The sequence below is a fragment of the Oncorhynchus clarkii genome, chromosome 16 (assembly GCF_045791955.1).
Source record: "Oncorhynchus clarkii lewisi isolate Uvic-CL-2024 chromosome 16, UVic_Ocla_1.0, whole genome shotgun sequence".
Taxonomy (NCBI): Eukaryota; Metazoa; Chordata; class Actinopteri; order Salmoniformes; family Salmonidae; genus Oncorhynchus; species Oncorhynchus clarkii.
Genome location: NC_092162.1, coordinates 55,138,165 through 55,161,784, shown reverse-complemented (window position 1 = coordinate 55,161,784; position 23,620 = coordinate 55,138,165). Strand labels below are relative to the sequence as shown.

Below are 23,620 nucleotides of genomic sequence, written 5' to 3'. Positions count from 1 at the left end.
AATACTGAATAGCCTGCCTACACTAGAATACTGTAAATGTTAAGTTGTCCAAGCCACACACCTTCTGTAAACCATCATTACCATGTTAAATCAGATGATAGCTGATCAGCCTATTAAGTATTACAGGCATTTGCACACAATTCAATGTTCCTCAGGTTAATTAAGCAATAAGGCAGGGGGGTATGTCTAATAAACCATCGATAAGGACTGTTCATAAGCACGACGCATCGCGGAGTGCCTGGACACAGCCCTAAGCCGTGGTGTTTTGGCCATATACCACAAACCCCTGAGGTGCTTTATTGCTATTATAAACTAGTTACCAACGTAATTAGAGCAGTACAAATAATGAATGTGTCATACCAGTGGTATACGGTCTGATATACCACGGCTGTCTGCTAATCACCGAGTTTATAACTAAAAATAAACACCGTGGCATTATTCTTTTCTAATATCGTCGCTGTTCAGCCGTCTTCACTAGAACCTAATATCTCCTCTTGGGGCATACATGTATTTGTAGTCCGTATCCGGGAGGTCTGCCCTACCTAAAATAACAACGTTCGACGTGAATAACTACTTTCCCCAGCAACCCCAACGCTCAGCACAAGCTGGCTTCTTGCTCTTCGAGAGTGTTTCCCATTTAAACAAACACAGTGCTGAAGATGGCGGAGAGTTAATGGGGAAAGGAAGAAGCTATTGGTGCGCTCACAGAGATATATCTATTTGGTGAGTTTACTACATTTTCCCTTTACTTGTTCCTTTTAATAAAGCTCGGTTTTACGCACGACGGCATTGTTCCTCGTTTGGTTGGACGGAAGTGCCCCGACATCGTTTTCCACTGATGTGTAGTAGGACTCTATATACTCGTCGTAACACAATAATATACGCTACGGTGTACGGGCACCGTGCATGCCCGTTTACTTTGACAGCAAAAGTGTTTGTTGTTTTATATAGGGACGCTCCAAGCCAAGGTCATGGATTTTGGTGTAGATATAGCGCGCTATATAAATGGTTTCCGACATGTTAGTGGGGTTCAGTGTATTTGTCATAGCTGAGGAATTTCAAATAAAGTGCCTATTCGTTTGGACCTAGAACTTTGAGGGAAGGTTTTTTTTTTTTTACTTACTAAGACAATGTTTTAAAACGTGTGTTGGTAACCATTGCGCAGACAGCACATAATACATTCTATATATTTCGGACTCGTAGGCTAGACTGCTTTAGGACATGTTGCTTTCATTCAGTAAGTTCATGTCGCCCGGCAGTGAAGGGGTAAAGTCTAACCAGCTCAAATGTAAATATAAATGACCAGCTCAAATTTTAATATTGTCCTATCGCTGAATGATATAGGGACAATTCCACAATAAATAGGTGGTGGGCCGAAGCTCAAAAGAGTGAAGTTGACTGATCCCCGCCGAGGGAGGAGCAGATTTTTGATGTATATGACAGTAAAACGTATGATGACTATAAAATATGTTGGCATCTTCAATTCTTGCACATTTCTCTGCTTGATTTTTAAACCAGATGACTTCTCAAATACCAGCTACCCAATAATACCACAGTGGGCATGCATTATGTCTGATGCATTGGAATATAAGTTATGGCGAATGATAAAGAGCCTGTAGGATTATAGAAAAATCAGTTGGGAAATGAATGTTGGTGAGTTTGAACTACTAAATGTTCAGTGAATGTAAGTATATTTACTAACTATGACTGAGTGTGATACATGTTTTCCATAATGTAGGTTTCATGCATATACATTTGATCAAAGAACACTCACAAATAATGTTTCACCATTTATTGAGTACAGAGACAAATAGCAAAGGTGTCTCACAGTATTTTAAGTATTTAAATATAGTGTAGCCTACCAATCAACGTATATCAAGTGCCGTGGAGGGCACAATCTTACAATGTTGCAGTCCAGAAATGAGAGCTAACCATCTATGCTAAGAGACTGTAGAACTGTCATCAACACATGCTTCAATATTTCCCCTTTCCTTCAAGCGACATTTGTGGGCCCAGGTCCCATAGGATCCCACCCTAGTCACCAAAGTAGCTGCCCGATGTAGAGAGAGAGACAAGGACCTTAGTAGAATGTAATCTAAAGCTTGTGTGGTCCAGAGACGAGGACTCCACCATCTATGGTAAAAGCCTGGGTTCCTGATGGGGCCTGTAGAATTTCCCCAACTGCAGGTTACAATAATAAAACAATCTGTTTGTCCCGTTATACTAATTCTACTAATATAATTTTTGAGATGCTTGAACAAGCATGTGTATCTGTAGTTGTTCTTCAATTCTAAAATGCACAACACTGACAAAACCCACAAAGAAAAGACAAAACCCACAAAGAAAAGACAAAGGCACATGTATATGTGGGTCCAATATTTAAATAGTGACAGCAGGGTTTGTTCAAACTGTGGTAGGCAGGTTCTCCTCACAGGTGAGTGAATCAGCCCATGCTTGGTGAATAGCACTTGGTTGATCTCTGGGAGCAGGACACAGGATAATTGAATAGATGTAAGACAAAAGAGACAAGGATTAATCAAATAAATCATCACAACAAAGGAATGTAGTTTGTGAGCTAGAAAATGAACATCCTGACAGTCTGAGGCTGGCTGCTCTGCACTCATCCTACTATTGACAGGGATAATGTGGCATTTGTTATTTGTCAGAATTAAATTAGTGGGTCTTGCCGTTGATGACTGTATTAGATTTACACTACTTGTCCTATTGATTTTTGTAGTCTTCAATTATTACTTGGAAAAAACTGATAGTTAAAATGCTCCTTGTCCCGGAATGACATGCTAGCTAGTGATAAAGTTATCTGCTCCTGCTAGCTACAGTAGTAACATATTTTCTTGTTGCAACTAGCTAACTAGCAAGCTAGCTACATTATTAAGGTTGCTGTGTTTTAAGTTGGGAGTCATTTTACAGCTTGCATTGATGGTATGATGTTTTTATAACTAAATAGTTCATTACAAATATACAAACAATGCATCACCCGATAACAGTTTGTCGCCAGCTGTCAACTACCTTAGATACAGATAACGGGATTGGCGGACGTGATCATCAGAGATAGTACCATGGATAGTACCCAACTTTTTGTCACCATCGTCGTATGAGTGAGACCAAGGCGCAGCGTGAATAGAGTTCCACATATTTTTAATGAACTGAAAATCACCAAAACAAAACAACCAACAACCAAATGAAACGTGAAGCTACTAGTGTGCACACAGGCACATAACTGTAGACAAGATCCCACACCAGAAAATGGGAAAAAGGGCTGCCTAAATATGATCCCCAATCAGAGACAACGATAAACAGCTGTCTCTGATTGGGAACCATATCAGGCCAAAAACCCTAGACATACAAAAAACCCTAACATACAAAAACCTAGAGTACCCACCCTAGACACACCCTGATCTAACCAAAATATATAGAAAACAGAGATATCCACGGTCAGGGCGTGACACTTTTGATTGGTTTACAGTTTAGAACTCGGTGGTGTTGCCTGTTCAGTTAGCAAACATAAAAGTAAGTATTTAGAAAATATTTGCAAAAATGAACATTCCCAAGAAACGGAAATGTGTTCAGAAGAAATATGTACACTATGTAAAAACCAGCTCCTCCTTTGACAGAGATCGATCATTTCGAAAACTGAAGCAGATAGTTTGCTACGGCCACCACCTAAAAATAGTAACGCTGAGACTCACTTTTTCACATTAAAATGTATGCTAAGCAAAAACCATTGATTGCAAAGTTCAACAAACAATGTGTAGAAGTCTACCTTTAACAATTGCCACAGAACATTTTACTAAAACATATTTACTTGAGGAACAGTGCAGATGCAAAGTTTGGAATGACAGTAAAATCTTTTTTGTGACCATGTTTTCCAAAAACATTAAGGTTCAAAGATGTTTGCAGAAAGAATGGGGTGTCAGCTATGATATGACACCTTGAGTTTGAAGTTGATCAACACCCGGTAACAAAATGACATCTTGGGTCCTTCATCTGTACTATACAGAAATGGATAATTATGAGTGTCATTCCCTTCATGGTGATGTATCCTGAATATGTACACAAAGGTAGCTAGGTGCATGTTTGGGTGTTATTATACACTAGCAATTATTCTAATGAGCTCTGCCCCCAAACAAGACCAAATTTGATTTGTCCAGACGCGACCAAATCTGAACCAATCATAGACGTCTATTTTTCACAAGTTTGGACAGTACAGCAAAGTAGAACATTGCACAGGACAGTACAGTTTAGTAGAGTTCAGTACAGTACAATAGAGGACAGTACAGTAAAGACATTTACAGTAAACTAATGTATAGAAGGGTACAGTACAGCAGAGTACAGTACACTTCAGTAGAGTACAGTGCTTTCAGAAAGTATTCAGACCGCTTGACTTTTTCCACATTTTGTTACGTTACAGCCTTATTCTAAAATAGATTAAAAAATAAATAATCCTAAACAATTATAAACAGATATACCTTACTTAAATAAGTATTCAGACTCTTCGTGTTTCCATTGATCATCCTTGAGATGTTTGTACAACTTGATTTGAGTCCACCTGTGGTACATTCAATTGATTGGACATGATTTGGAAAGGCAAACACCTGTCTATATAAGGTACCACAGTTGACAGTGCATGTCAGATCAAAAACCAAGGCATGAGGTAGAAGGAAATGTCTGTAGAGCTCAGAGACAGGATTGTGTCAGCACAGATTTGGGGAAGGGTACCAAAACATTTATGCAGCACTGAAGGTCCCCAAGAACACAGTGGCCTCCATCATTCTTAAATGGAAGAAGTTTGGAACCACCAAGACTCTTCATAGCGCTGGCCACCCGGCCAAACTGAGCAATCGGGAAAGAAGGGCCTTGGTCAGGGAGGGGACCATGAACCAGATGGTCACTCTAACAGAGCTCTAGAGTTCCTCTGTGGAGATGGGAGAACCTTCCAGGACAACCATCTCTGCAGCACTCCACCAATCAGGCCTTTATGGTAGAGTGGCCAGACGGAAGCCACTCCTCAGTAAAAGGCAGATGACAGCCCGCTTGGAGTTTGCCAAAACATTCACTGGTCTGATGAAACCAAGATTGAACTCTTTGGCCTGGGGGAACGTCTGGAGGAAACATGCCACCATCCTTACGGGGAAGCATGGTGGTGGCAGCATCATGGTGTGGGGATGTTTTTCAGCACCAAAGTCTGGGAGACTTGTTAGGTTCGAGGGAAAGCTGAATGGATCAAATAACTGAGAGATCCTTGATGAAAACCAGCGCTCTCAGGACCTCAGACTGGGGCAAAGGTTCACCTTCCAAAAGGACAACGACCCTAAGGACACAGCCAAGACAACACTGGAGTGTCTTCGGGACAAGTCTCTGAATGTCCTTGAGTGGCCCAGCCAGAGCTCAGACTTAAATTTGATGGAACATCTCTGGAGGGTCCTGAAAATAGCTGTGCAACAATGCTCCCCCTCCAACCTGACAGAACTTTAGAGGATCTGTAAAGAAGAATCGGAGATACTCTCCAAATACAGGTGTGCCAAGCTTGTATCGTCATACCCAAGAAGACTTGACGCTGTAATCGCTGCCAAAGGTGCTTCAACAAAGTACTGAGTAAAGGGTGTTAATACTTATGTACATTTAATATTTCAGTTTTTAATTTTTTTAAATTAATTATATAAACCTGTTTTTGCTTTGTGGGGTACTGTGTGTAGATTGATGAGGGGGGGAAACTATTTAATCAATTTTAGAATAAGGCTGTATCGTAACCAAACATGGAAAAAGTCAAGAGGTCTGAATACTTTCCTAAGTCACTGCATATTATAGTGTGCTCTACTGTACTGAGTTACTGTGCTGTGCTCTACTGCAACTCTGTTATGTGACTACAATGATTTCCCATTGTGTCATTGTTAACAGAGTGACACATTTTAATCACTTAATAATTAATAAACAAAATTGTTAGCAGTAAAAACACTCACTAATTGATAGGTCTACCTGTACGTGTTACTTCTGTGAACTTTCATAATTCTCCCTTAAAGTTGAAATCGGAAGTTTACATACACCTTAGCCAAATACATTTAAACTCAGTTTTTCACAATTCCTGACATTTAATCCGAGTAAAAATTCCCTGTCTTAGGTCAGTTAGGATCACCACTTTATTTTAAGAATGTGAAATGTCAGAATAGAGAATTAGAGAGAATTATTTATTTCAGCTTTTATTTCTTTCATCACATTCCCAGTGGGTCAGAAGTTTACATACACTCAATTAGTATTTGGTAGCATTGCCTTTAAATTGTTTAACTTTGGTAAAACGTTTCAGGTAGCCTTCCACAAGCTTCCCACAATAAGTTTGGTGAATTTTGACCCATTCCTCCTGACAGAGCTGGAGTAACTGAGTCAGGTTTGTAGGCCTCCTTGCTCGCACATGCTTTTTCAGTTCTGCCCAAACATTTTCAATAGGATTGAGGTCAGGGCTTTGTGATGGCCACTCCAATACCGTGACTTTGTTGTCCTTAAGCCATGTTGCCAGAACTTTGGAAGTATGCTTGGGGTCATTGTCCATTTGGAAGACCCATTTGCAACCAAGCTTTAACTTCCTGACTGATGTCTTGAGATGTTGCTTCAATATATCCACATAAATTTACTTCCTCATGATGCCATTTATTTTGTGAAGTGCACCAGTCCTTCCTGCAGCAAAGCACCCCCACAACATGATGCTGCCACCCCCGTGCTTCACGGTTGGGATGGTGTTCTTCGGCTTGCAAGCCTCCCCTTTTTCCTCCAAACACAACGATGGTCATTATGGCCAAACAGTTCTATTTTTGTTTCATCAGACCAGAGGACATTTCTCCAAAAAAGTACGATCTTTGTCCCTATGTGCAGTTGCAAACCGTAGTCTGGCTTTTTTATGGCGGTTTTGGAGCAGTGGCTTCTTCCTTGCTGAGCGGCCTTTCAGGTTATCTCGATATAGGACTCGTTTTACTGTGGATATAGATACTTTTGTACCTGTTTCCTCCAGCATCTTCACAAGTTCCTTTGCTGTTGTTCTGGGATTGATTTGCATTTTTCACACCAAAGTACGTTAATCTCCAGTTGACAGAACGCGTCTCCTTCCTGAGCGATATGAAGGCTGCGTGGTCCCATGGTGTTTATACTTGTTTATACTTGTTTGCTCCCAAGGATGAACCAGACTTGTGGAGGTCTACAATTTTTCTGAGGTCTTGGCTGATTTCTTTTGATTTTCCCATGATGTCAAGCAAAGAGGCACAGAGTTTGAAGGTAGGCCTTGAAATACATTGACTAATTCACTCAAATTATGTAAATTTGTCTATCAGCGTCTGAAGCCATGACATCATTTTCTGGAATTTTCCAAGCTATTTGAAGGCACAGTCAACTTAGTGTATGTAAACTTCTGACCCACTGGAATTGTGATACAGTGAATTACAAGTTAAATAATCTGTCTGTAAACATTTTTTTGAAAAATTACTTGTGTCATGCACAAAGTAGATGTCCTAACCGACTTGCCAAAACTATAGTTTGTAAACAAGACATTTGTGGTGTGGTTGAAAAACGAGCTTTAATGACTCCAAGTCCAACCAAGTGTATGTAAACTTCCGACTTCAACTGTATGTGGGTTTTTGCTAACAGAATAACGAAAATAGGCAAAACAAAATTGACTTACAGAAGGCAAATCATTTTTGCGAAACTAAATATAATAGTTGGCAGGGGCCTTTAACATTATTGTGTTTCTATTGGTTTTCTAATCAGGGGTTGGAACCAGTTCTGTGTGCAGAACCGAAAACTGGAAAATAAATAAATATTTCAAGGAACAGAAACAGAACCTGGAACGAAAGTGATCCATAGTGTTCTGGAACAGAAACATTATTTTAAAAGTATTGGAACCGTTTAATAATGTTATTTTGCATTCCATGGGAAATGTTGTAATCCCACAACAAAGTGCATATGCAAAGCCCTCATTCTGTCACTCAGAAATGTATTCCAGTGTCTGCCTGCAAGCTGAAAATCTTTGCCTGTGCGTGTTTAGGCTACCTGCCCCTCCCCCTCCAAATAATAGGCTACTGTACTGATGTTACAAGCTTGATTCAGAAGAAAGGGAGAGAGATTTTTAATTAGCTAGAGAAAAATGGATTAACTTTTTCAATGCTAGTTAAGGATACTATAGGCCAAGTTATCACTTTTCACTTTGCATTTATTAACTGCAAGAAGGTAAGATGTGTTTGTAATTCTGGTGCCACTCAGCACACACAAGCTTGACCAAGGCAGTTAACCCATTGTTCCCCGGGTATGGATGTCTATTATGGCAGCCCCCACACCTCTGATTCAGAGGGGTTGGGTTAAATGCGGAAGACACATTTCAGTTGAATGCATTCAGTTATACAATTGACTAGGTATCCCCCGTTTCCCTTTCCTGTTAGCTTGCAAGCTCAAAGGACATTCAAAGTTCCTCCATAGAAGCCGCTCCTCCTTGGTATAATTCTGTGGACCTAATTCATATAATGCATGTCATAACAAGATGCCCTGCGCTTCAAGCCTCCTCTTCAACCCTGTCTTGCTCTCTCCCCACCTGCAAAATTTCAGTTGCATCTTGTGCCTTAGCCTACACTTGTCTGTCCATCACGCATGTAAACAACTACCTTGCCTGCTCTATCCACACTGATTCGTGAAGTAATTTTCTTAGCTAAATGGTTTTACAAAATGTATTTCACAGGTTAAAAAAGGAAGAGAAAGGGACGATTCTGAACTTTATTTTGTTGGTGGGAACAGTGGAACGAAACAAAAAAATCTAGGGGTTCTGTTCATATTTTTGGTTCCTTGCAACTCCTGTTTCTAATAACTTTTAAAGTATTTTCTAGTAATATTTTTTATGTCCTAATTTTTAGGATGGAAAATGGTTGAAAAACATATCTATGCCTCAATTTCCCAAAAATATCGACTCTTAGCTTTTCTTTTGATATGTTCCTATAAACTTCACATGTTGGTGCTCATGGGACCTTTTACATGGAAATGACCATAGGCCATGACCCTGTACATGGATATGTTTAGGCGGCGTGCACTGTGCTGAAATGTTATTATAGTTACATGAGAAAGGTACAGGGGATTGGTCTGACCACCAATAGGGGATAATACAGTAGGCTATATGTTTAGATACTATTAATATTTCCCTTACCTGTGCCCAACGCAGTTGATTTGATTGCCAATCTCACTTATGTCAAAGTGTAATATTAGATGTTAACTGCTTTAGATGTTGCTGCTGTGTGTAGACCTGTTTAACTATACTTGTGGGGGCCAGAAGACCCCACAAGAATAGCAAACAAACTAAAATTTGACCAACTGGGGACGTTTTGCCAGTCCCCACAAGGTCAAATGCTATTCCGAGGGGGTTTAGGGTAAAGGTTCAAATTAGTGTTAGGGTTAGAATTACGTTACGGGTTAGGGTTAAGAGCTAGGATCAGTTAACTAGGGTTATGGTTAAGGTTCAGGGTTATGAAAAATAGGATTTTGAATGAGACTGAATTGTGTGTCCTCACAAAGTTAGTTATATAACACTATGTGTGTGTGTGTGTGTGTGAAACTGGGTTAATGATCTACACTAAAGGACCTGTCATTTATGCACCCCTCCACCCCTCCCTCTTCATATATAACCGTCCTGTTACATAGTTCTGTTACATGATATATATAATCTTATTATGTGCTGCTGCTTGTTAATGTAGTGTCTCCATATGCTAGGAGAGGAAGTGTGAGAGGTGTGTTGCAGGGCCTGGGCCATGAGGTTTAGTTAATTATAAAAGCCATAGTTTAAATGTAGCTCAATGTCTCTGGCTTTGTTCCAGGATGACCTGGCTGTGTGTCTGTGTGTTGCCCTAATAGAGGGTAGAGTAGAGGGGTGTGGTGGCCTGGCAGATAGCGTTTTGTTCCCCAGTGCTCTCCTGGCAGATTTACAGTCCTGTCTTTCTGTGACCAAACTGTCAATTAACACACACGCTCACACTCTCGCAGACACACACTCACACTTACCCCACCTCTACCCTCCACGGGGGCTTCCAGAGGGCTCCTAAATCAAGGGGGAACAGGGATGCTGGACATGGGCAGGCTGCTGGGCCTATAGGCCACCACGTTGGGGTCAGGGAGGGGGATGAATGAATGGATGGTAGGGCTGTGACTAGGGATGCACGATATATCGGTGAACATATCGGAATCGAACAATATTAGTTAAAATTGGCAACATCGGTATCAGCGATATCTAGTTTAACGCCGATGTTTAAAACCGAGGTCAAAGCTACCGTGCAAACCTATATAATGAAGGTACATGACGTAATGACGCCACATAAAATGTTGCGCTACACGTGCAACACAGCATGCCTAACCTAGCCCACAATGTCTGCTGTGTGGATCGAACAGTCAACAAGTCGAGCAGTCATTTGAAAGAGTAACACAATTTCAGCGAGACAACTCAAAGGGGAAATCCATTAAAGCCAAGATAATCAAATTCATTGCCCTTGACAATCAACCGTTCTCTGTTGTGGGTTGGATTGTTGGATTTCGCCTACTGGTCGAGCACTGGTACACACTACCAAGTGTGCTATTTTTCAGATTCAAAAAAGGTACAGTAGCACTGTCAAAGCTGTGCAAAAAAGTCAGCAAACAAGCAAACACCAGCCACGAACGATGGGTTTACAATACTTCGTTGGTAATAAAGCATCAGTTCTTCGACCTCAACTTCTGGGGTAGCTAGCTTTAGCTTGGTACCTAGCTAGCACGAATACAACCAGCCTGAAAACAATGACCAGGAGAAACTGCAGTCATTTTCATTATTCTTAGCAATGATATTGAACTCCTTGTGAGTAAGTACTAGCTAGGTTGTCACTTGTTGTTCGCCTATTGAAATTGAACTTCAGTTCATGAAAATAAATAGCTAGCCAGCTACTTAACCCTGTTGCCCAAAGCTAACGTTATAAGCAGCCAGCTAGCTTCATCTGGCTAGTGAGGCTCGACCGGACCGGGCTATGTGTTGTGAAGCTAGCCACAATAAGGAGTAGGCACAATAGTAGAATTTGCGGTTTGCCTAAAAGTATGTCATTGACAGTGGCAAGTCAGTTAAGAACAAATTCGTATTTACAATGACGGCCCGGACGACGCTGGGCCAATTGCAACGCCCTATGGGACTCCCAATCATGCCCGGATGTGATACAGCCTGGATTCGAACCAGGGACTGTAGTGACGCCTCTTGCACTGAGATGCAGTGCCTTAGACTGCTGCGTCCATGTGTGTGTGTGTTAACTATTTAACTGTATTAGAATGCTTAAAAGGCCGCAAACATTTTAAATATCGGGTATTGGTATCGTTTTTTTTGGCATGGATGATATTGGATATTGGTATCGGCCAAAAATGTCATATCGCTGCATCACTAACTGTGATGATTATGGAATGTTGGGTAATGATAATTAATTGGCAAGTGGTTACAGTTATTGTCTTAATTGTCAATTGGGTTGGTGGGGACTTCTATTGGGTAAACTATATCTACTTGTAAATAAAGTTCAATCCCCCCAAAATAAATGTATTAAAAGTATGAGGATAATTATGACAATTATCTTTTTTAGTTCACGGTTGTTTCCTGTAATCGTCAGTTACATGATTATAATCTAATTGTGCCAGCCCGAATGGATTGATGGATAGATGAGGGGTGATGCAAGGTGTTTTCTGAACAGAGTAAGGGGGGTCGAGGTCAGTGGGGGTGTTGGTGACTGGGTCGGGCTGTGTGGGTGGAGAGGTGATGGGGAGTAGTACTCCTTTCTAGGCAGGGGTAAGAGGGGAGTCATGACTTGACAAACTAGCCTGGGATTATGGGGAGTGCGTGTGTGTCTGGAGTGCCTAAGGGAAGAGGCTCAGGACAGGTTGAGCAACCTGCTGGAATTTTGGGTCATCTTCTATTTCTTTCATCACATTCCCATTGGGTCAGAAGTTTACATAATTAGTATTTGGTAGCATTGCCTTTAAATTGTTTAACTTGGGTCAAACGTTTCAGGTAGCCTTCCACAAGCTTTCCTCAATAAGTTGGGTGAATTTTGGCCCATTCCTCCTGAAAGAGCTGGTGTAACTGAGTCAGGTTTGTAGGCCTCCGGGCTCGCACACGCTTTTTCAGTTCTTCCCACAAATTTCCGATAGGATTGAGGTCATGGCTTTGTGATGGCCACTCCAATACATTGACTTTGTTGTCCTTAAGCCATGTTGCCACAACGTTGGAAGTATGCTTGAGGTCATTGTCCATTTGGAAGACCCATTTGCGACCAAGCTTTAACTTCCTGACTGATATCTTTAATGTCTCTCAAAATTGTACCTCCTCATGATGCCATCTATTTTCACCAGTCCCTCCTGCAACGAAGCACCCCCACAGAACAACATGCTGCCACCCCCGTGCTTCACAGTTGGGATGGTGTTCTTCGGCTTGCAAGCCTCCCCCTTTTAACCATTATGATGGTCATTATGACCAAACAGTTCTATTTTTGTTTCATCAGACCAGAGGATTTGGTCCCATGTGCAGTATTTGTCCCCATGTGCAGTTGCAAACCGTAGTCAGGCTTTTTTATGGCGGTTTTGGGGCAGTGGCTTCTTCCTTGCTGGCCTTTCAGGTTATGTTGATATAGTACTCGTTTTACTTTGGATATAGATACTTTTGTACCTGTTTCCTCCAGCATTTTCACAAGGTCCATTGCTGTTGTTCTGGGATTGATTTTCACTTTTTGTACCAAAGTATCTCTAGGAGACAGAACGTGTCTCCTTCCTGAGCGGTATGACGGCTGTGTGGTCCCATGGTGTTTATACTTGTGTACTATTGTTTGAACAGATAAATGCAGTACCTTCAGGCGTTTGGAAATTGCTCCCAAGGATGAACCAGACTTATGGTGGTCTTCATTTTTTTTTCTGAGGTCTTGGCTGATTTCTTTTGATTTACCCATGATGTCAAGCAAAGAGGCACAGAGGCACAATACATCCACAGGTACACCTCCAATTGACTCAAATTATGTCAATTAGCCTATCAGAAGCTTTTAAAGCCATGACATCATTTTCTGGAATTTTCCAAGCTGTTTAAAGGCACAGTCAACTTAGTGTATGTAAACGTCTGACCCACTGGAATTGTGATACAGTGAATTATAGGTGAAATAATCTGTCTGTAAATGACTTTTGTGGAGTGGTTGAAAAAGTTTTAATAACTCCAACCTAGTGTATGTAAACTTCCCACTTCAACTGTATGCATTAATGAATCAATTATACAATCATACAATCAGTTTGACTTTGGTCTAAACAATCCAACTACATAATGCTAATAATTTATTTGAATGGTAAATCTCTATTGATAAACTGGGTAAATCAAGATGTAGCCTATGCCTATCCACAATACAGATGAATGCATATTCAATAGGACAGTGTGCATGCATTGAGTTGTTGAGGGGATACAGATGACAATCCGTTCCATTTAGGACTTATTTTATTGTACTGATCAACAACATTTGTATAGAAGTAGCTTCTTTTATAAAAATAGATAAATGTCTAGCATGCTAGCAGATACCCATAGACTCCCAGTCATTGCGCTAACGCTAGTTAGTATTGGCTCCCGAAACTACCTCTAACTCAAATCACATCAAATGTATTTATATAACCCTTCTTACATCAGCTGATATGTCAAAGTGCTGTACAGAAACCCAGCATAAACCCCAAACAGCAATCAATGCAGGTGTAGAAGCACGGTGGCTAGGAAAAACTCCATAGAAAGGCCAAAACCTAGGAAGAAACCTAGAGAGGAACCAGGCTATGAAGGGTAGCCAGTCCTCTTCTGGCTGTGCCGGGTGGAGATTATAACAGAACATGGCCATGATATTCAAGTGGACTGGGGACAACAAGGAGTCATCATGCCAGGTAGTCCTGAGGCATGGTCCTAGGGCTCAGGTCTGCCTTCATACTGAACACATAGACATAACAATGGTAACCACGAGTTCCAAAATCCCAAAGCATCCCTTTAAGAAGTCTCTGTAGTGAAGGGATGGATGGAGAGAGACTGGATAGAAAGAGGGAGATAGCTGAGAGGTTCTCTCTCTTTTTCTGCCCTCTCTCATACCTATTTCATCTCTTGCTTTCCCTCTTATGCTCTTCCTCTCCCTCTCTATGCCAGACTCCTTCCTCCCTCTCTCTCTTTCATTAGTTACTCATAATTAATTTGATTCTAAGTCATAATCCCCTGAATCGCAGCACTCAGGCTAAATAAGTTAAGTCTGCTCTTAAATGACTGGGAGGTGATGAGAGGATTTGACTGCATAGTGTTTGTTTTTGCGAGTGTGTATTATGCATCCGTGTGTTTTTGGGAGTGGTGCATGTGTGTTTTCATGTGCAGGGATGTGTGTTTTGGGAGTGTGTGTGTGTGTGTGTGTTTTGTGAGCTTATGTTTGTGTGTGGAGAGGGTGACATTGTCTCATGTGGATGTTGTGCCTGCCTGGTTGTGTGTGTGTGTGTGTGATGCTAGCTAGCGAGCTCTGCTGGAAATGTTTCTAGATGGAGCTGGTGAGAACCAACTCTGTGACATCCTCCTCCACCACCTGCACACTGCTCCTGATCCCTCCAGCTCAACTCCTCTGTTAGCTCTGTGTTGTCTGTCCACAGACCAACAAGGCTACACTAAATAATGATCCATATTTTAATGGCCGAGGGCTGTAGGACCGCTTTGATTGACAATACATGATTCAATTACTCACCTAATTACATTCCCCCTACGTTTCCCTCATTTTGTTTCCTACCCCTTGAATATTTTAATTGAGGTAAAGAAGTGGCATGTATTAACATTTAATGACTATGTAATTGATAATTTTGGGAAAAGTTGTATACAACCAATCCATAGACGCAGGGACCAATGCATTACCTTCTAATCTAACTGACTGGTGTGCAAACAGTCAATGATTTGGACAGTGTTGCTCTTTTCTTTTGTCTGAGAGTACAGGTCCACATTTGTGAGAGAGGGAGGGAGAAATAGAAGGAGAAAGAAGAGGGGGAGGAGTGTGTCGTTTTTATTAACGTGGTGACTCCCGCTAAAATTCAGGGAGTGCTGTTGCATCCAGCTGTTACTGGTTGCACAAGGCTTCGTTGCCACGGCAACACAGCCCTGTGCGCCGGCTCAAGGTCGTTCATCCTGTTCTGAACCAACCGATCAGCGTGCTACACACACTCATACACAAGATGCACACGGATAGAGCAAGAGAGGAGGGGAGGAGAGAGCGAGACAGGCAGACAGCAAGAGAGAAGAGAACAACTTCAAAGTGACCAAGCACTTCACTGGGGTTAGGGTGGGTGAACAACCCTTCCTCCCTCCCTCCATCCCTCCTTCCTTCCCTTCACTGCCCCCCTCTTTCCTTAATAATAAAAAAACAACCAAAAGAGAACCCCTGGCCTTGGGGGTTGTAGGTTCTTCTGCCAGCTGATAAAATATTTAGCTGGTCAGAAGGAGAGAGTGAGGGATGGAGAGAGAGTCATAATTGGAAGAGAGAAAGGGGGAGAGAGAACAGAGGAGAGCAAGGGGGAGATACAGTGAGTGGCCAGAGTGGAGGGTTTGTGTTGTGTTCTCTAGAGCAGTGGTTCCAAAACTTTTTATAGTCCCGTACCCCTTAGTCCCGTACCCCTTTTTATAGTCCCGTACCCCTTCAAACCTCCAGCTGCGTACCAGGGTCAACGCAGCACCAGGGTCAACTCACTCTCAAAAGTTGTAAGCCTGCCACACACACACACACTATACGATACATTTATTAAACATACGAATGAGTGTGAGTTTTTGTCACCATCTTACATATAAAACCTTATTTGTTCATTGAAAATTGTGAATAACTCACCACAGGTTAATGAGAAGGGTGTGCTTAAAATTATGCACATAACTCTGCAATGTTGGGTTGTATTGGAGAGAGTCTCAGTCTTAAATAATTATCCACACACAATCTGTGCCTGTATTTAGTTTCATGCTAGTGAGGGCCGAGAATCCACTCTCACATAGGTATGTGGTTGCAAAGGGCATCAGTGTCTTAACAGTGCAATTTGCCAGAACAGGATACTCTGAGCGCAGCCCAATCCAGAAATCTGGCAGTAGCTTCTGATTAAGTTCAATTTTCACAGAACTGCTTGTTGCAATTTTGATGACGCTCTCTTGTTCAGATACTGGTAAGTGGACTGGAGGCAGGGCATGAAAGGGATAACGAATCCAGTTGTTTGTGTCATCCGTTTTGGGAAAGTACCTGCGTGCTTCGTTATATCACATTTGACGTTGTCCTTAAGCTTGAGTTCATTTGCACACAAAAAATCATACAATGATGGAAAGCTCCAACTTCTTAATCATAGCCTCAATGAATATAGTTGGGGAGAGTCCCTGTTATCCCAGATTCAGATCATTCAGGTAAGAAAAAACATCACCCAGATGAGAAACTCGTCATCATGCAAGCGGTCAGACAAGTGAAATTTATGGTCAGTAAAGAAAACTTTAAGCTCGTCTCTCAATTCAAAAAAACGTGTCAATACTTTGCCCCTTGATAACCAGCGCACTTCTGTATGTTGTAAAAGCGTTACATGGTCGCTGCCCATATCATTGCATAGTGCAGAAAATAGACGAGAGTTCAGGGGCCTTGCTATAACAAAGTTAACCATTTTCACTGTAGTGTCCAAAACGTCTTTCAAGCTGTCAGGCACTCCCTTGGCAGCAATAGCCTCTCGATGGATGCTGCAGTGTACCCAAGTGGTGTCGGGTCAACTGCTTGTACGTGCGTTACCAGTCCACTATGTCTCCCTGTCATGGCTTTTGCTCCATCAGTACAGATACCAACATGAGCAGCAGCTACGTTTGGCTACATATAGACCGTTAGTGGAATTCCCGCGAGAGAATAATGGTTAATGTGATTGGATGTTAATTATTTGACTAGGCTACCTGTAACACCCCGGGTCTAGTGGGTGAGAAGTCAGGCGCAGGGAGCAGAGAGTTCAGGGTAGTGCTAACTTTTAATGTACCACAACGGTGAACATACGTCAACCAAAACAAATGCCCCAAACACAGGGGACTTAAACAGTCCAGCAAAAAAACCAAACACATGGGAAAACCGTGACACACAGACGTGTACACATGTACATCGCACAACCAGCAGGCGGTCCTGCTTGTAAATAAAGCCCAACCAATCAGCCTAAAACAAACACAGGTGAAACCAATAAACAGAAAAGGGGAAAAGGGATCAGTGGCTAGTAGGCCGGTGACGACGGCCGAGAGCCACCCGAACAGGAAGGGGAGCTACATTCGGTAGGAGTCGTGACACTACCTGTATTTAACATTGTGTTGTTATTACTAGATGGTTTAATTTTATTTTTTGGCAGTGAAACGAGGCCACTCAGGCGAGAAAAAAACCTCACCCAAATGTATAGCCCCGTTGGAAAATATAAATGGACTGTTTGAAAATGTGAAGGAAAAAAAGTATTTTAAAAAATATATTTTTAAATGTGAACCACATTTTTATTCGGCGTACCCCCGACGGCAATTCCCCAGTTTGGGAATACCTGCTGTAGAGCATGTCTCTGAGGATACTATCTGTCTGATGTTGTTACCTGGGCCCTTCTCCTGGACCTGTCCACATCAGATTATTTTATTAATTGGGGGATAGGGGGATATTTGAGACAGGCTGTGTTTCAAACTCAAAGTAGACAGCCCTCGGCCCTAAACCCTCAGCCCTTGAATAACGTTTTACATCGTCACATCCGAATGCAACTTAAATGTCCCTTGCCCAAGCGAGGGAGAGTGGTGATCGAAGAGGCATCGTCCTTGGTGGAAATCTTGAAGTTGAGCTTTAAACAACCAACCTAAAGCTATGAATATACAGTTGATGTCGGAAGTTTACATACACCTTAGCCAAATACATTTAAACTCAGTTTTTCACAATTCGTGACATTTAATCATTGTAAAAATTCCCTGCCTTAGGTCAGTTTGGATCACCACTTTATTTTAAGAATGTGAAATGTCAGAATAATAGTAGAGAGAATGATTTATTTCAGCTTTCATTTCTTTCATCACATTTCCAGTGGGTCAGAAGTTTTCATACACTCAATTAGTATTTGGTAGCATTGCCTTTACATTTTTAACTTGGGTCAAACGTTTCGGGTAGCCTTCCACATGTTTCCCACAATAAGCAAGGTGAATTTTGGCACATTCCTCCTGACAGAGCTGGTGTAACTGAGTCAGGTTTGTAGGCCTCCGGGCTCGCACAGGCTTTTTCAGTTCTGCCCACACGTTTTCTATGGGATTGAGGTCAGGGCTTTGTGATGACCACTCCAATACCTTCACTTTGTTGTCCTTAAGCTATTTTGCCACAACTTTGGAAGTATGCTTGGGGTCATTGTCCATTTGGAAGACCCATTTGCGACCAAGCTTTAACTGATGTCTTGGGATGTTGCTTCAATATATCCACATAATTTTCCTACCTCATGAAGACATCTATTTTGTGAAGAGCACCAGTCCTTCCTGCAGCAAAGCACCCCGACAACATGATGCTACCACCACCATGATGCCTCACAGTTGGGATGGTGTTCTTCGGCTTGCAAGCCTCCCCCTTTTTCCTCCAAAACATTATGATGGTCATTATGGCCAAACAGTTCTATTTTTGTTTCATCAGACTAGAGGACATTTCTTCAAAAAGTACGATCTTTGTCCCCATGTGCAGTTGCAAACCGTAGTCTGGCTTTTTTATGGCGGTTTTGGAGCAGTGGCTTCTTCCTTGCTGAGCGTCCTTTCAGGTTATCTCGATATAGTACTCGTTTTACTTTGGATATAGATACTTTTGTACCTGTTTCCTCCAGCCTCTTTACAAGGTCCTTTGCTGTTGTTCTGGGATTGATTTGCACTTTTCACACTAAATTACGTTAATCTCTAGGAGACAGAACGCATCTCCTTCCTGAGCGGTATGACGGCTGTGTGGTCCCATGGTGTTTATACTTGCGTACTATTGTTTGTACAGATGAACGTGGTACCTTCAGGCGTTTGGAAATTCTTCCCAAGGATGAACCAGACTTGTGGAGGTCTACAATCAGAGGTCTTGGCTGATTTCTTTTGATTTTCCCATGATGTCAAGCAAAGAGGCACTGATTTTGAAGGTAGGTCTTGAAATTCATCCACAGATAGACCTCAAAATGACTGAAATTATGTCGATTAGCCTGTCAGAAGCTTCTAAAGCCATGACATAATTTTCTGGAATTTTCCAAGCTGTTTAAAGGCACAATCAATTTAGTGTATGTAACCTTCTGACCCACTGGAATTGTGATACAGTGAATTATAAGTGAAATAATCTGTCGGTAAACAATTGTTGAAAAAATTACCTGTGTCATGCACAAAGTAGATGTCCTCACCGACTTGCCAAAACTATAGTTTGTTAATTAACAATACATTTGTGGTGTGGTTGAAAAACGAGTTTTAAAGACTCCAACCTAAGTGTATGTAAACTTCCGACTTCAACTGTACCTAGTAAGCTAACGTATCTAGATAGCACTCCTGTCAGGTAGCTAGCTGCAGTTACCCATAGCTGGCTAGCTAGTTAAATAGTTTGGTAAATTATTCCAATAAATTTCAGAATTGCAAAAAATATCTTTATGAATCTAGGAACGTTTTATAGACGTCTCGAGACTAAGCCAATTTGCCAACGCTAAAATCAATGTGTATATATACAATATATATATTTTTAGCAAGCTAGCATCATACTTTTTTCTGACATGCCAATGCAGCCTTGTTGATTAAATTTGACACTTACCGGCCCCCAGAGTTTGACATGTGACTACAGTTTGCTTTGAATGGTGGGTCATATCAACTCATAAAGTTATACAAGCATAGCGAGTAGCTACCTAACGTCATTTTGGTGAGTGTGTACATTTTACAAGTGAAAGTGAATAAGACAATTTGCGCAAATGAGTAAAGTTGTAATGCATGCTTTTCTGAAGGAAGAGCAGCATTTGTACACGGAGCCGATGGGAGAAGAAAAAAAATGCTAGTAGGAAGCACAGGGAAAAATGGCAGCTGTACAGAACTTGTCTGGAGCTCTTTGACTTCTGTCAGAAAGCCATTACAAGATATCTGATGGCAAACATTTAACATTTAAGTGTAACTTCATCACCTCATGTGTGCCGCACAACAGAGACTTGCCGATAGATATAGAACTCTATGGACTGTCCCGTTGTGATATTTACAAACAAACGTGACTGGCTCAACTGTTCTGGGGAACTACGGTAAGCTTCGTCATTTAAAAAAATGTGACAGGGGAAATGAGGAACGCAATCTGCTTTATTTCCTAAGGTATTTCACAAGTTTACTGCCCGTAATAACTTAAAGTAGCTACAAACATTCACATTTATTGAAAAACGTCAAATAAATAGTTTTGACGGTTTTTGAAAAACCATCCTGTGGCTTTTTCCAAATATCCTGGTATACATTATATACTGTATACCGCCCAAGCCACTGCAATGCTCTCTCTATGGGCGGGCTAGCTAGGTAGCTAGATAGTGAATGTAGCTAAATACAATAATACCAAAGTCAATATCAGTATGTGAAGTAGCTACTTAACTGTAAAATCGCCTAAACAAACTGCACTATCAATTTAGGAGTCTACAATCTCACCATGTTCAACCTGCAGATCGAGGTGCCTCGCAGAGTGGAGTCTGACATTCTCAATGCAATGCACCCTGGACTGAAGAGGCAGACAAATAGGAGAAATGTGGTGGACCCTCTGTTTAATTAATCATTTCTCGAGGTAGGAATATCGCAAAAATATGATCAATGACATCGGCCAGTATTGAAATCTGACATGTATGATACACTTTAATGATCTAAAGTCATATTCCTATCAACTTCCAGTGTAGTGAGAGCAACTTTATCACAAGGTTACATCATACTGGCTGTATTTCTGCCTGCTTGAACGGCAATAGCTCAGATACACATGAAAACATGAAATTACCTTGGGAATCGATAGAACATCACTCAGAGATGTATCGCTCAAACAATATAACTGAATATTTCCTGTGTGGAACATTGAGTTAAAGTATTCCCACACAGACATGTCATATTACATCTAGTAATACAGTCAGAGACATTGGCAATGTGATGTGTACCACTCATACAAACACACAGGAAGGTGAACAATGTAAATATGTGCCAGTGGCACACAAGGATGGCACGCTTAGTGTGAGTGTGTGTTCCTTTGTGTGTTACTGCGTGTGTTTCTCAATTCAGATCCACTTAGTGGTGAGCCTGTGAGCGTCAGTGATATGTAGGGTGTTTCTATTGGTGCTGGCTGCCTCCTGTAGGGTGCATGGAGAGTTCATCCTGCTGGATTGGCTCCTCACTAACCATAACACACTGTTTATTGGAGAGAACATTAATAAGGAAATGTGTAATGTTTTTCATTGTGAGACGAGTGCGCGTACGTACAATGGAGAGTCATCAAAACCCCAAGCTGTCACCTCTTGAGCCCCATGGAGAAGGTATGGGGTTATTGGGGGGAACCAGAGTTTCACGTTTCTCCTCCGTTTATGGACTGTAAGGTTATTAAAGGGGTCTGGAGAGAGGGGAGAATGTGTAAGGGGGCTCTGTTTTTTGTAAAATAGTGAGTCTCGTTTATGTGTTCAAGAGCCCCTTCACACACACACATTATTGTAGTGATTGGAGCGGTGGTAAATGTTACCAGCTGCACCACAGCTAGCAAGTGGCTTCAACTCTGCCTGAACCTGGCTGTTAGGCGACCACATCCTCCTCGCTTTAATGCACCCCCCTTCTGCCTACCCATTCAGGTATATATCTTGTGTCATCAGGGAATGGAGAGGATAGGTTATGCAGGCTCCTACAACCCCGTCCCCCCTCCTCAACCTTGTCTCTACCCCCGCCCCTCGTTGCCTTGGTGTCAACACTCAGAGCTATGATCCAACTGGCTCTCGTTCCCTCCCATTTGGACATTGTAGTGATGTCACAGAAACACTGTTTACCTGGCCCCAACCCTGGCAACATCGTGGCAACAGCGTGGCAACAGCGTGACAACGAATATCTTTTACTGAGTTACAGTTCATATAATCAATTGAAATTAATGAAAAACTCCCTAATTTATGGATTCCACATGACTGGGCAGGGGTGCAGCCACCGGTGGGCCTGGGAAGGCATAGGCCCACCCACTTGGGAGCCAGACCGACCCACTGGGGAGCCAGTTTTTCCCCACAAAAGGACTTTATTACAGACAGAAATGCTCCTCCACCCCCAGCACAAGGTGCACCTGTGTAATGATCATGCCGTTTAAACAGCTTCTTAATATGCCACTCCTGTCAGGTAGATGGATTATCTTGGCAAAGGAGAAATGCTCACTAATGTAAACAAATTTGTGTACAAAATTTGAGAGAAATAAGCTTTTTGTGCGTATGGAATATTTCTGGGACCAACACTTACTGACAACAATTTGGTTTATGATTTATTAAGTGATTCAAAACACGTCATTCTGTTACCAAATCGTTAACAGAATGACCAAAAAATCTCAATTGCAACTGAATTGACTACAATGAATTCTGGTTCAGGTCCCTGTTTTTGACCTTGTGGGAGATCTGTCGAGGTGCCCTTAAGCAGGGCGTTGACCCTGGTTGCTTCTGTGGGTCGCTCTGGATGGGAGTTTTTTAGATGACTGTCTTTTAGATGCCTAATGTTAATGTTGAGCGGCTACACTGCAAGTAGATTGTATGTTTTATTATTCATTAAAAAGTAAATAAAATAAAAACATTCATAGTAGTCACAAACCACATTTGGGTCACCTGCTACTGACTTCCTATACACTGACATACTGTTATGTTCAGCTCATAACTGTTTTCTTTCTCTTTCTGTCGCGTGGTGTTTAAAGCAAGAGTTTGAAAATAGTCTGGACAACCCCTCTCTTTTTTTCTCCCTGTCTCTCTCTCTCCAGTTAATGTCACTTCTCCTGGCTCTTACTGACACTTACCCATGAGCCCCCTCTTTTTCCATTTACTGTAACCAGCCCTCTCACCTACTGACACCGACCAACACCGGACGTCCATGGACGTAGCCGTCTGCTTCACAAGTTTGGACAGCACAGTAGTACAGTATAGTAAAGAAAGGTAGAGTATAGGTCAGTACTGTACTGTAGAGTTTAGTATAATACAGTATAATGTACGGTATTGTACATTTACTGTATTTTCCTGAAAAATACTGAACTGTACTGTACTAAACCCTACTGTGCATTGCTGTGGTGTACTGTGATGTTCAAACTTGTGAGACAGACGTCTATGATTGGTACAGATTTAGTCTAGTCCGGACCAACAAATTTGGTCTTGTTTGGGGGCTGAGGTCATTAAAAGAATGGCGCCGGAGGGGATGACTGACGTTTTACGAGCTCCTAACCAACTGTGCTATTTTGTTAGTTTTTTTATGTTGTTTGTAACTTATTTTTGTACTTATTTTTCATCCGTTCTGTGGATGATATACGATCAATACTATCCTACCAATGGGACATCAAAAACTGTAATATCTTATGTTTCATGAGTCATGGCTGAACGACGACACGGATAA

The 23,620-nt window shown here is 41.7% G+C and overlaps 1 protein-coding gene across 2 annotated transcripts in view; it reads left to right on the top strand.

Moving 5' to 3' along the window:
- The first annotated feature begins 639 nt into the window (after positions 1 to 639).
- LOC139368768 (nuclear receptor coactivator 3-like) overlaps positions 640 to 23,620 on the top strand; it is a 114,851-nt gene continuing 91,870 nt past the window's right edge. Inside the window, exon 1 of one of the 2 annotated variants that reach the window (XM_071108088.1) lies at positions 640 to 723. The gene's annotated coding sequence lies outside the window, so the exon portion shown is untranslated. The remainder of the gene's footprint in view (positions 724 to 23,620) is intronic. The other variant, XM_071108089.1, reaches the window with a different exon arrangement.